Source organism: Octopus bimaculoides, chromosome 14, assembly GCF_001194135.2.
Source record: "Octopus bimaculoides isolate UCB-OBI-ISO-001 chromosome 14, ASM119413v2, whole genome shotgun sequence".
Taxonomy (NCBI): domain Eukaryota; kingdom Metazoa; phylum Mollusca; class Cephalopoda; order Octopoda; family Octopodidae; genus Octopus; species Octopus bimaculoides.
Genome location: NC_068994.1, coordinates 31,295,874 through 31,311,370, shown reverse-complemented (window position 1 = coordinate 31,311,370; position 15,497 = coordinate 31,295,874).

The following is a 15,497-nucleotide window of genomic DNA, read 5'->3' as shown; positions in this document are numbered from 1 at the left end:
GGTTTTTGTATCAGTGTTTGATTAGAATTCAATAAGTTATTTTCTGCTACTTAATGACCTTTTGGGTAGGGAAGAAAAGGAATTTTTGTATTCAAGTGGTTAAAGTTTTTAATTGGAAAACCAGATGGTGTTTTTGATTTTTTTCCAATAAGAATTATAATTACATTTCAAGGTCTTGTATTTTAATTCTTTTGTATTCATTAATGTAAAGGGGAGAGAATGGTTGTATGGATGTGGTCAAAATGTTTGATTAAAATTCTAGATGTTGTTTTTGATTTAGCTGTGTATGGCTATGTTTTCAAAAAACATAGCCATACCATTCTCTCCCCTTAACATTAATGAATACAAAAGAATTAAAAAACAAAACCTTGAAATGTAATTATAATTCTTACTGGAGAAAATTGAAAACATCTGGTTTTCCAATTAAAATCTTTGACCACTTGAATCCAAAAATTCCTTTTCTTTCCCACCCAAAAGGTCACTAAGTGGAATCAAACAAGTCTGACCACATTGATACAAAAGCCACGCCTCCTCTACCTCCCCCTCCCTCTCAAACTTTTTCTTCTTTCTTTTCGATTCCTTGGCAAACCCCTCAAAAACAAGAATACAATCCCAAAACACACTCCTACATTGTTTTCCCTATCTTCCTTATCTCCCACCCTCTCCTCTCTCACCCCCCTGTACCTTCCTTTCTAATTTTTCCTCCCATTCTCTCTTTCTCCCTCTCTAAAACCTCATCAGTTTCAATTTTATATAAAAAGGCAAAGCAAATCACTTTTTTGATAAATCTGATAAAGCTAGAACAACAATGCTAAAACACATTTGAAGCAACGGACAACAGTCAAAATATCATAAAAGATGGGTAAATACCATCCTTAAAGTGAAACAACACATTGGTAGGTAAACGAAGGTATCAACAAATAGAAGAGAGGGAAAGGAACAATACCTTTCAAGTAACCCAGAATAGGTAAAGGTAAGCTTGTCAAAGTTTAATGCAGTTTAATTATGAAGATTTAAGTTTGTTTGGTATTGGATATTCATCATGTACAGTGTTCATAATTTCATTCGTTTCTTTTCTTTTTTCTTCTTTGTTCGATTTCCTTTTCTGTAATTTTATTTCCCTGATTTTATGTTTTGTATTGTCTTGTGTAAAGCGTCTATAAAGGACCCTTTATGGGTAATAAAAAAAAGGAGTATGATGGCAGCCATCTTTTTTTGTGAGTTATATTTTCTGTACTGTTGCTTGTTTTCTGCTTTTTGAACACTTTGTTTTACTTGTTTTGCTGAACTGTTGAATTTCTCGTTGAATTTGCTGTTAAAGACTGTTTATTGCTTCTTGGAAGCATTTGTTATTCATTCCCTGATTGGGGGGGGGGGGAATAATTACTATTTGTTTTACAAAAAAATATGTTGTGTGGCGATAACCCTAGTGAAATTGTAACTGCCACCATGTCTGATATAGAATCTCAAGAAGAGTACCCAAGACTCTCACCTGGAAGTTCACCAAAGAAAAACAAAAAGGATTCAGAAAGCATAGTATCGAAGAGAATGATTAATGCACCCAGTATACAAAGTGGTGAAACAGAAAAAAAAAAGTTTTGCTACGGCGGCCGAAGGTTAAACCAGGCAACTCACAACAGAAAAAAATGAACTAAAGAAGTACCAAAAAATGTTTCAAAAAGAAGGCAACGCAGTGAAAGTTGAACCACTGGAGAGAATCTTACAAGAAAAAAGGAAAACACTGATTTACAAAATGTATAATTTAAAAAGCAGAGAGATAGACAGGATGTCTGGAGAGACAGTGGAAAAATGCCTCAAAATATTTGGAGTGATATTGATTATATCACTCAAGGCAAAAAGTTCGGCACTGTGGAGGTATGAATGGTGAATGTAGAGAAAGCCCAATACCATTCAACAGAAGCTTTAAAAACAGAAGATGTGGCTCTCATTCCTATGTACGTGGGAATAAGAACTTCAAAGGTGTGAATAGGAAGAATCCCACCAGAGGTAGATGCCATGTGGCTGGTGGCAGCCGTGACCATGAACCTAGAGGAGAAGATCACACTCTGCCAGGCGTCAGTCACGGATAAACAAAACTCGCATGGACAAACAGTCAATTTAATAATTCAAGCAGAGCCGCAAACATTGGAGGGAATCCCTGAAAAAATAGAGGTAGGGGATGAAAGCCTCATAGTGTTTGTGGAGGGTTGGAAGCCATGGTGTTTCCAGTGTGATGAACTGGGGCACATCTGTGCTAAGTGCAGAGAAGGAGAGGAAGAGGAAAAGAAAACAGAGAACCAAGCAGGCAACAAAAGAAAGACACATCCTACTGCACCAACCAAAACAGTACTATCGAACAAGAGGCTGAAGAAGATGGCAAAAAGAGAAAAGAAAGAAGAAAACGGCTTAGTAGCTATAAAAACAGATAACGTTGAACTAGTAAGAAGCATGAAGATGATTAAAATTGCCATATGGAACGATGAACATTCGGAGAAATACAAAAACTATGACATTTATGAGATAGACTTGAAAAACTACAGAATCCAAAGTAATAACTTTAGGGATTCTGTAGGGATGATAAGGAAAGACTTTTTACCATCAATTTTTGAAGGACTACCAACTCCAATCCTGCGAGCTAAGAAAAAAGAAGAGGTGGAGACTCTCCCTCCACCCGACACCATGGAATAACAAAAAAAAAAATCAAGGTAAGACATTATGGCAATTCACATTGGTTGTTTAAATGTACATGGCTGATGTTGAGCTGGCAGCAAAGTCGCTTCCTAAATGACATCGTCATGGAATTTGGATGTAATTGTTGCTGCAGAAGTCCGGTTGAAGGGGCCGAGAGATCTGCTATCTCTGCTGAACAGCTACAAGAAATACGTTTCTCTGTGTCAGGTGACAGGTGGGGGTGGGGTGTTGGTCCTATTAAAAAGAAACCGGATTTCGGAGAAAAAGTTGATTTTTTTCTGATCCAGAAGGTAGGCTGGTCATTTTGAACTTGACATTCAGTTGTGGCAAGACTATCAGGCTGGCTGCAATTTATGCACCCAATGTTTCTGGTCAAAAAAGTGAGTATTTTCGTGACCTAGAGAAATTTCTAGGCTCGTCACATCCTTTAGTTTTGCTAGGAGACTTTAACACAATCTGCGATGCACGTGTAGATTGTGTTGGCTCGAGACTGGATAGGACATGTAACCTTGGCTTCCGGGATCTGCTAAGTCATTTTCAGCTAGCAGACCCATATAGGCTGGAACACCCAGATGCTCCATTGTGGACATGGTCAAATAGCGACGGGTCTTCCAGATCATATATAGATAAGATTTTAATTAGAAAAGTAGACAAATGCATAGTTAAGCATCCACAGTTTTATCCAGTTAGCTACAGTGATCACAAGATGGTTACCTGTATTCTGAACTTAGATAAGGTACATAGACAGGGATCTGGCTACTGGAAACTCAATACGTCCCTGTTGGCGATTGAGGAGTACAGAAAGTGGATTAAGATGATAATTCAGAAGGTATTAACAGGAGCCATCATTAACAACTAATGGTGGTACGCCCTAAAACCAGTGATAAAATTTGAGTCTATTTGGTATGGCATAAATTTAGTGGGTAAGGAACATAAGAAAGAAGAGGGTCTAGTTAAGAACTTAGAGGAAGCCATGGGGACTGCCAGTACAGACCAGGTGAGGGCAAAGAGACTGGAATTAAACCAGCACCTCAAAACCCAACACATGGGGTGCATTATCAGGGCTAGACTAAGTGCAGTGGGTTGCGAAGGGCTCAAGAACACTGGATGGACCCAAGTGGTGGAAGCTCAACATGGAAATGATTCCACAGTTCGATCTTTGGTAAATCATCAAGGTGTATTGATAAATGAACCCAAAGAAATGTGTAAGGCTTTTTAGGAGCACTTCACCCAGCTTTTCAGGGGGAGCGATGGACCAGGTGGTAGGAGGGACCTTGCGGTCTTCCTTGTTGGGCTGCTGTGCCTCTCAGGGCAGGATACAGAGTCTTGTGAAGGGCCGATCATACCTAAGGTGATTGAGGCTGTGGCAGACTGTGGTGTAGTTAAGTCACCAGGACTGTATGGTCTACCCTATGAGTTATATAAGTGTATGCCAGGCTTGTTTGGGCGCCTGCTGGCTAGTGTGTACATGAGCTGGCAACAGAATGGGTTCATTCCCCGATTTGTGTGCCGGGGAGTGGTGACACTGATCAGAAAGGACCCGGACAAGGGGGATCATATGTATAATTTCTGGCCCATCACTCCACTAAACACAGAAGTGAAGATTTTGGCCAAGGTGCTAGCAAAAAGGTTGGCACATGTCGCGGATGGTCTGATCAGGGAAGCATAGAGAGTAAATCTGGCAAAGGTGGGGCATTGGTACATTTAGACCAATCTAAAGCTTTTGATAGGGTTGACTATCATTATCTGGTGACTGTTCTTGCACAGTTCGGCCTGGGTCTTGGCTTCCTTAGGTGGAAAATACAATTGTATGAAAACATTGACTCAATCATTCGAGTGAACGGTTTTCTATCAAGACCGTTCTGTATCAAATGCTCAGTTCGCTTTTGTATGTGATGGCTCTTGAGCCATTACTGCAAAGGTTGAGTGGCATCCTGAGAGAGCCAGGATGTGGAGAGTTGGTTTCAGCTTATGCGGACGACATCACCATCAGCGTAAATAAAATGGAATACCTACAAGAGGTAGGGAAGGCCATTGTGGTTTACGAGACGGTAGCAGGAGCAAAGATTAACCGGGAAAAATCAGTCAGCTTGCAACTCAGCAACTGGAGAAGCAAGTCAATGCTTTCAGACAGCGTCGTAGGACATTGGACAGAGGGCCCGGTTAAGTTGCTAGGGGTCTGGTTTGGTCCAAACCTCCAGGTAGAGAACTGGGACGAGGTTTCAAGCAAGGTGGCTCAGATAGTCAGGACCTGGTCTTGGCAGTGGCTGTCTCTGAAAGGGTGGGCGGAGGTGGCCAATGTGTTCATCGCATCAGTCATTACCTACGACCTAACCATCGTTCCTTGCCCAGGCTCATGGTTGACCAAATTGGAAAAACAGCTCTTTCACCTTTTGTGGAAGGGCTCAAAGCCACTTGTAAAACACTCTTCTATTTACTGTCAGACTGTTAAAGGGAGGACTAGGGATGCCTTGGCTGTTGATGCACAGACATGTGCTGAGGTTGAGGCACTTCTGGATTCTTCTCGACGGTGAACTGGTGTGGTCTCTGCTGGCGAAACAGATGTTTCCCTTGTTTGCTGCCCAAGATGTGAGCAGGATAGGGACCTGCCCAAGATGTGAGTGGGATAGGGAAACTGTCCCGCATGCTATTGTTCAGTGTCTGGAGGTGCCAGAGATGTGGGCTTATGTGGAACACTTGTTGTCTGGTACAAGAAGAATACAGCTATCGACTGAGTTAATTATTAAAATTGACCCACCTAATTTTCAGTCGAATGAAGGTAAGAATTGTTTTCTCACCGTAGTAGCATTAGTGGAAGAGGCAGCATGGAAGACAGGGATGAAAGGAGTAATGACAGGCAGCTTTATCTCTGGCCTTGCCTTGCAAAGGTATTTTACTTTCCATTTGAAAAGGAAAATAGGGCTGGAGAAGAGGTGTCTGTCAGAGAAAATGTTTAATGAAAGATGGAAATATGTAGCATGAATGCTGAGAGTAGTTGTAACCATGTGAATATATCATAAAGTGTCTTAAAGGTATCAATGGTGAATTGGGGCTTGTGGGGTTGGAACTGAACCCAAACACCACTCCATCCGTGTTGTCTGTTGTGTTGTTATCATTCATTGCATGTATTATATGTAAATTTTTAACTGCATTTCTTTTCTAAATTTCATTTTCGTTGTATCTGACCTCTCAGATTGTAATGTCCCATCTGGTTGGGGCTATAGTAGAAGACACTTGTCCAAGGTGTCATGCAGTGGGACTGAACCTGAAACCATGCAGTTACAAAGTGAGATTCTTAACCACACAATCATGTGCAATAAATGCAACACCTGTTTTATGGAGTTCTTTCATCACCCACTGCTGGACAGGCTATTGTTTAATGTGGGCAAATTTCTTGAGGATAATTAGGACGAGGGAAAGGAGGAATCTTAATCCATTCTTTCTCATCTTCTCTACCAGACTGCCTATGATTCTACTGTACCTCTTGTATATCCATGATTTTGTGACGGGTACATCATTTCTACATCACAAACACAGCCATTTTCCTGTATTCTTTCCTACTTAATAAAGTTTACTTTGAGATCTGTCAATTCTAGGTTTTGCTTTTATGTCTGGAATTTCTTTTCAAAATCTTTTACAGAGTCAGCAAACAAGAACTTGGACATCAAAATAGATGGCTTCCCACAAACAACCAGCCTTAAACACTTATAGACTGGAGGCTCTAACAAATAAGAGGGGACTGAAAAACTGAACCTTGATGGACCTCTGCCTGCATGTAAATTCATCACTAAACACACTGCTAACTATCACTTGGAAAGCACTTCTGTAAATAGTCTGCATGGTTCTTAAAAGCCATTCATTTGATTTTAGTTTCTTTAGCAATAAACCATTAGATATTTTCTCCAGATCGATGAATACTTGTTATAGTGGCTTACTACAAGCTAAGTACTCTTCCTGCAGTTGTTTCATGTGGAATTAGGTATCAATAGTACCTCTTTCAGACAAAAAGCTGAACTGCATCTCATCCAGTCCAATTCTGTTCTTAATCAGTTGTGCCTTAAATCTTTTATGATCTGGTACATCAATTTGATACCTTTGTAGTTGCCTCTCCTTCTAGTGCAGTGCTCCACAAATGGTATGTCACAACACACTGGTGTGCCGCAGTGTAACCTGAATATAATTTTTTCCCCTATACTTTTAGTTATATTTTTAGTTCAGGAGTTCCACCAAATTTTGAAAAGAATATAAGTGTATTGCAAGTGAGAAAAAGTTGCGGAGAACACTGCCCTAATGCAGTGGTTCTCAACCATTTTTTTATCTATGGACTTCTTTGATTACTATTTATATTCTGGTGGACCTCCATAGCCATTTGATGTTTAAAAGTTAGTTTTCTAGATACTTTGTTCAAAATTCCTATTTTGTCCACCCCACTCCACATCCACTCGTGTAGGTTTGTAATAGCACTCTCTGAGAGAACATATTTCAGCAACCAGAAACATGTCAAATTAAATGCTAGAGAAATAAACTTAGCTGTTTCTTGCAATAAATATATCTAAATTGAAATTTTATCAGACCTTTAGAATAATACTGTGTATCCCCAATTTACTATTTTGTTTGCGTGCCCCCAAAAATCTTATATGGACCCTGGTTCATAACCACTGCTCTAGTGCATCTCCTTTGTTCTGGTAGAAGATGATAATAATACTACTCTGCCAGTCATCGAGTGTGATACTTCTCTATACTACCTGGCTATGCAAGTGACTAGCCCTTTCCAGATATTTTAAGCATTTTAGCAGCTATTCTTGATGGTCCACATGCCTTTCCTATCTTCATATACAAAATTATGCTTGCAATAGTACTGTTGTCAAATTCAATGACAGGTCCCTCCTTTGGGGTGGGCCTTCTTTCTCCCATTAATTCTCATTCAACAACAAAATAGCAATTCTATGCCTATTTTATTTCAGTGTTGGTAAGGGAAAGTAGACTGTTAAAATCAACAACTCTTGATTTTCTTGAATACACTACCTTTGCAATCCAGAATAGTCTATGCCTTTGATCACATCACAATATATGTGTAAACCTATTACTTTTGGCTTATCTCCTTGCTAAATATATTTGATGTCTAACTTCTCTATTGGCAACTAGGTATTTCCCTTTCCTCCAATCTTTCTCAGCTTGCCCCTTAGGTGTTACAATTATTTGCAGTACTATTCATCACATGTCACCTTTCATCTGGCAGAAATCTTATACCAGCCATTGATCTGGTCTGTTGCTGCAGCAGGTTTTCTTTAACTTCTTTTCTCTATTGCTATATGTTACCTACAACTTTTTCAGTTTCCATATCTTCCTTCTCCTGACTGCCTTTTGTTCCATTTAGCTATCACTCTAAAATCACTAATTACTAGTTTAGGTTGGGTGGTGCATTCTTCACTAGAGAAAGACTTAATTTTCACAGGCATTCTAACTCTCCTGTTTCCAGGTAAGAATGAAATCTATCTGGCTTATGCTTTTCTTGATTGGTAAGATGATCAGGAGGCTGGCCAGCTTCTTAAAGTTAGTATTGCAAATGAGTAGGTTTACGTGTGTTGCAGAACTCCAGGAGAATAATTTTTAGTATAGTCTCAACAAACACAAATATTGCATTTAGCTCACACTATACATGCATGCATTTGGGGGAACCAAAATGTAATGCTGCATTTATGTAATGAGTTCAAATTAGCATAAAACATATTGTAAATTTATTTATTCATTTACAATATAACCACCAATCATTATCAATAACATTTTTCACCTTAAAGCCAACTTATTGATTCATCAAGCAAAATAATCCTTGGAGTGTCATTTCAATACTGTCCTTGCTTCTGGATGTTTTTCCACTGGTAAAGTGTTCAAGTGACTAAATAAGTGAAAATCTGATGGTCCAAGATCTGGTGAGTAGAAGAGTGAAGTAGAGCTTTTCAGCCTGATGAATTTACCTTCCCTTGGGTTTTCTTCACTGAACTAACCCTGCATTACCAATCATTATAATGTAGTATCCACTTCTCTTCTCCATACACTTTCCCAATCTGCTTGAGATCTTGCACAGTGGACCAAGATTTATGAAGCCTCCAGGATAAGTCCCCAATACTTTAATGTAACTCTTCTTCTATTGCTGTTTTCACTGCATCATCATTATTGAGAACAGTTGGTCTTCCTGATCGATACCCATCCAAGAGATTGAAATCACTGTTTCTAAATATGTTAAACAACCTTTGGCCTTTCTGAACACACACCATAAGGATATACAGTACATATATTTCCCCTTGCACAGGCTGCATTGATACCCTTAGGGATTTTGTAAAGCATGGGCTATCAGATAGAACATATATACATACACAGCACATGTCCACATTAATGTTTGGCCATTAACTCTATGCTGACTGATTGATTACAAGGATATCTTTTATTGGCCCGTAAACTATTTGTGGTATAACAACAGATTATTTGTTTGATAATATGACTTTACTTAACAGTACTTCTAATATATATAAGCAGAAAAAGAAAATGCAGCTATCACTCGCAAGCATGACTTGGTAGGTATTACTATGCTTTTGCGAATTGTTTTATGTAGTTAGGTTTTAGTTGTGAACAGAGATGCCCTTGCCTTCTCATCCTTGTCCTTGTAGAAATTCAAAGACGTGACAGCTGGATGGACAGCTACACAAGCAGTCAACCTGCAGTCATTTCAGCTGTGTAGACTAGAGCAATGAGAAATGAGGTGCCATGCTCAAAGACACAATGTACTGCCAAGTTCAGGAATAGAAGCCATTACTTTATTAAGTCAATACCCTAAACATTTAACCATATGTATTCGCATATACAGACACATATACATGTGTAAATTTATTTCATATACTCAATTCTAAAATTACACATAATCTCTATATGTGGTAGCCACCTGAACAACTACAAATAGCAACCAAATCTCCCTCAAATAACATCCTACAATCTTAAAAACAAAAAGGAGATATACATTTTATAACATCGTCCTAGATTCACAGCCTGAAATAAAGACAGGATGGTCACTGTTGGATTTCCTTTGGTCATAAGTCTGCTCATTTACCACCACCAACGACAAGGAGCTTCTACGTTGGTTGCTCCACCGATTAGAATTAGTTGCTTAGGGAAGGACACATGAAATAATAAGAGTTCTACATACACTATTTGAAGAAAAGATTAGATGATCACGGCTGGAGTACCTTTAATAACTAGCTTAGTTAATTGGTGCTGATCTAGAGCTAAACGAATTCGACGAGGAAGCCTCTACGAAATCGTTTGACGTGTTAGAAACATAAGCTAAAACTCCCTCAAATTACTATATACTGTGGTCTGAGAAAATGATAAATTGTTTAATGTACTTGATACACATCTTTGTGAGAATAAGAGACGAGACGGTTACGGTTGATCACAGTATGATTAATTAGAACTGACCTGTGGCTAAACAACATACCGACTTATATAACGTGTGGGGAGACTACGCAGTCGCTTGACCAACTAAGAATAACAGCCAAATCGCATCCCGCCGTCTTATATATGGATGGGATAAATTAGATAACGACTGACCAGATGCTAAACAACAACACGTGTGTTTGTGTATGTGAGATTATATATATATATATATTAGTGCATGTTCCATTATGTATATGCGTATGCGTGTGAGTAGATGCTTGTTTAAAGGGATTGGAAACAATGCATATAAATTTTAATAAAATTCTAGAATTTACGTATTTAAAAAAATACCGTTTTAATGATTTACAAAAAGAAAATTAATAAAGCTGGTCAAAATATATAATTGAAATATAATTAAAAATTCCAAAATATTTTAATGATTTTTAAAGCGCGTTTCCGGTTTACGCTCCCCTTTCCTCTTTGAATATATATGCATACACATAAACACACACACTTAATTTACATATGTCAAAAACGCACACACATTTACGCTACACCTGATAAGCATATGAACCACAAATACACATCAGAATAAAGATGCAAATAAACAACCACATGCTAACACATAAATACATACAGAAATGTATATAAAATGATAGTAATGAAATATATACAAGATGATTTTCTTATTTCGTGGTGGGGCTAGTTATATCTATAAATGTACAAGCAAAATATAAAGTAGGTGCATGAGTCCAGGGCGTGTGTGTGTGCATGTGTGAACGTATGTGCGTGTAATTATATTTTGAGAAATACACATTATTCAGTAAGGAACTTTTTCATGGTCGTTCGGCATGCTAGAAATAGCAGCTATATTCCTGTCGAATCATACCCTTTTGTCTTAAAGAAGGACACATCGAATAATGTTGTTCGAAACACACTATTTATAAATAAAAGATGGGACGATCACGGCTGGAACGCCTTTGATAATAGGCCTTTTGGATCAGAGCTGGCCTGGGGCTCAACAACAACAACAACATTCATGCAAGCTAGCAAAGACGAGAAGAAAGATAAAGACAAATGGATAATGAGATGGAGACAAGTAGAGGATGATAGAGAGACAAAAAGAGTAAACAAATTATATATAATGTTGACATAGATATGTATATATATACACATGCATATATGTATGAGTGTGTGCACGTATATGAGCGTGTTGAATGAGAAGAATAAGGAAGAAGAGAAAGAAGAAATATGATATGAATGCTTTGTTTACCTTTCGTCAGTGCCGTCTCTTCTTGTTTTGAGCTGGAATTTTTTTCGCCCACTGGAGGGAGTTGTCTGTGTGTTTGCGTTGGAACCGGTGTCAGGTCCCCACTACTAATAAGGTCCAAATCTTATAGAGTAAGGAACATCAAGGGTTTTTTGTTGTTCTTTTCAATTATTGTTTTAATGTCTTCTTTCTTTCCTTTCAATTTCACTTTACAATGATATCATTAGGTTTATTTCTCTATCTTTTTATATGTAGTCTCTTAGGTAGCGATGTTTGTAATCTACGTTGGGAAATATTTGAGTAACCACAGGTAGGACAAGAAGTGTCAGTCAATCAGTAAGACTGTTCGACATTGTTTTGATTTCATTTAGTGTTTCTCTGCCGGTTGAGTGAGGATTTCGGCTATCTTCAATTAACGCTACTCTACATTCATGTACAAAAGGGGTTTTCTCACTAAATGTGTTCAACCTGCTGTGGTTTTCAGGACTTCCTACCTAGTGATAATTACTAGACTTCTAAAATAGGGATGCATAGTCAGCCTTTAAACAAACATAAGAAATGACATGCTACATTCATACAATTTCCAAATAAATCGTTTTACGTGTGTGACTGCTAAGATTAATATATTTTATTGACATAAAACAACAGAAATTTTGTAGATATGTGAAAATAATATTTTATTAAATGATATTTTTGTAGACATGTAGTGTAAATGATATTTTATGAAATTATATTTTTTAGATAATGAGGGGCCTATGATTATTAAAATTCATTAAATTGACTTAATTATCTTTTAATAGTATACTTTATTAAAAATTAAGCATATTCTAGAATTTTAATAGACATTTGGATGGTTCAGTCTGCCATTCTTTGTGTTTTGAACCTGATGCCATTTATTTACGTATGTATGCATTAAAACCAGATTAATTACACAGAATAATTGCATGCGTCTAACTGTTTTGCAATGATTAAACTTATCGGTTAAATGCATATTTTTTTCTCCTGATTTATATTTTAAAAATGCTAAATGTTAAATGAAATTGAACATTTATTTGATTTTATGTGAATAAAGAGTTTTGTAGCAGTTTCTGTTTTCATGATGATAGTTATCTGTACTCCATGTTCACAAAAAATGTTAAATGTATTCAAGTTATTCTTATTATTTAAAATTAAGAGACAAAGTTCAAATTTTTGATGTCTATGGGGGAGTTAAAGAAGGAGTGCCCAGTGGAATCTGCTATTGGAAAAAAGAATAGTAAAGTGGACTCTACCATATTTAATGTAATGAGCTAAGACATTTTAATTAATTAAATTTAAAATGCTATGGAGAAAAACTAATGGGTGATATACTTAATCCGTCGCCCGGTTTAAGACCACCATCAAATACTTGGGTGCCTTTAGCAGAATGCACTGCGTTGCAAGCATTTAGGCCAGGTCTCTGGTTTGAGGAAACTTTCCTCTCTCGTGTCACAGAGGTCCTGTAGAGAGTCATAGGTACAGCCTTCCATCTTGACTAAAAAAATTTTTTTAACCATTATCTACCTGTATTAACTCAGGTCAAGAAATGCAAGGGAGACAATTCCAGAATTTTATTAAAAACTAATCGGTTGCACAACACATGGTAGCAAATTTATTGAAAATTTAGAGAATTTAATTATTATGTATATAATACATATATGGTACAAAACCACATTAAGATATACAAATCCAAACTCGAAGAAAACACAAGCACGAGCGAAGAAAGAGAAAAAAGAAGAGACATTAATTCAACATTAAGTGCTTCAATTGGTCGCATACCATCAGGGCCGGACCCAAGGGTGGGTGTTGGCCTGAGGGGCACGTGCCCCCCACCCCTCAAAAAAAGAAATTCACCCTTCTAAATAATGTTATTACACCCCTTTTCTCTTGGAATTATAATCCCTTCTAACCTTGTACCCTCCCTTTGAAAAATTCCTGGAACCGCACCTGACCACAACAAAACCTACTAAAGCAAGCCAACATGCTCGCGGCATTACCACGGGCGATGGTTAGAAAACGTCGCGTGTCCTGTTCCGTTTATTCCGGTTAAGAAGGTTACCCGAGTACAGCTTAGGGTACGGAGGTGTGCGCTGGTGCTCATTTCGATGAGCTGCGGTGGATTTGGGATCCAGGATCACAGGGTGGGAGTAGTGCCTATTAGGTTTTCTACTACGTAACATTTGGAGGAGGTAGGGGACGGTGAAATATGTGAGATACTTGTGTTTTATTTAAAGGGGCAGATGCATCCATAGTGCCGGGTTTAGTAGATGGAAGGTCGTCCCATATAGAGATATATTCGATCGGATTCTTATATCCGGCGCGTTGCAGGGCGCAGTGATAATATGATTCAGCATATTGCTCGAATATTTCCTTACTGGCGGACAGGAATGAAAGCCTTTAAGATACGCTGTCCTCGATGGATTTTAGGGTAGAGGGGTGGGTGGGGGCGATTGGAGGAAAAGTCAACATTGTTAAGGTTCTCACCGGGTTTTATGGTACGGGTAGAAAGTGTTGTTTTGTAAATCTAGAGTGACATCTAAGCAATGAGCTGTTTTAATGCTGTTACTGTAAGAGACGGTAAGGCCCACGTTTATTAAAAAATCTGATTCAATTTCGCAGTTATTAGAGTTCTAGATTGCAAACAGAGCGTCGTTCCTAATATAGACCACCAGATATATTAGGAAATTGGTCTCGGAGATCATGGAGCCGCTAACAATCTCGAATGGGGTTGGAATGTTTCATTGCAAATATGACATCTTTGTTGAACAGGATAGGGGTACGCTAGAGTGATATCAGTCTATATCTACCTGAATGAATTTAAATGTATGTTTGGGGCTTAGGGAATTAAACCATTGGATAGCCTCACTCCATATGATTTAGCACGGAGTTGGGGTAGAATCTTATCTAATACAACTTTGCTAATCCTATCAAAGCTTGAGGAACAGATGAGACGAACGGAAGAGTTCGCAGCAAAATTTTCTTTATGGTCCTTTAGAAAATTTTGCCGCGAACCCATGTTTAGAGCATAAATATTTGTCATGTTATACAGTTCAAATTTGTGATTTAGTAGTCGGGAGCCACAAATGATATTTTTAAAAACTGTTTCTTTATATTTAAGAAGATATTGTTTCTTTTTACATCATGGTTGCAACCTCCAATATATATAATATCTATCTTGAATGCTATGCACTGCCCTAAAACAATTATTTTTATTTCAAGACTACTTTGGACATGCACGCCAATATAATTTTAACTAAAGTTTTCTGAGTCATGATGGCTTGTATCAGTAGCAAAACTACAATAAGCAATATTAATTTATTTAATGTTTTCAGAACCTGATTAACAGAATGCGAAACAATTATAAAATCATAATCACCTGTATTTCTTTTGTTTAAGCGCTTGAAATACTTCGAGATACACGAAAACTGGAAATAGCTTCAGGGTGGAGTAGTATTTCATTGATATGTACCTGTCGTGATAGTTAATTCAAAAATATTTAAAACGTAAACAGTATTTACAAATTAATTTGATTTTGTTGACACATTCGAGTTGAATTAATTACGTTTCGATTATTATTTCACTTTCATAATGACAAGAAACAGTTTAATGAGTTTGTTTCATGATACTTAATCAAAATAAGATCTAATATTTTCCAGTTTCCGTTGATTAACACGGAGAACAACATCTGGGAAATGTTATCCATTCTTTTCGACGATGTTTTCTCTTCTAGCCTGTTTTCTCATTTTGGTTTGTGTGACATATTCTTGCCTATCATCATTGTTCTTATTTTATCTTCTTTCTCGATTAACCATTTTCATTCTTTTCCTATTCGCTTCATCTTCGTCTTTTGTCATGCAACACCTTTAAGTCCATTTCTTGCATTAAGTTCATTCTTTCTCTCTTGGGTTAATGCTTCTTGTTACTGAATCTACCTCCTTTATTCGTAACTATTATTTCTTATGTTACCCCTGTATTTTCTCTGTCTCTCTCAATTCAGTTCTTGTCGCCATAACACACCAAACCCCGCTTCGGTAACAGAATAATTTAAGAAGTACTTAGTATTAAATCGTTTCTAGTTTTTCGTGAAAAA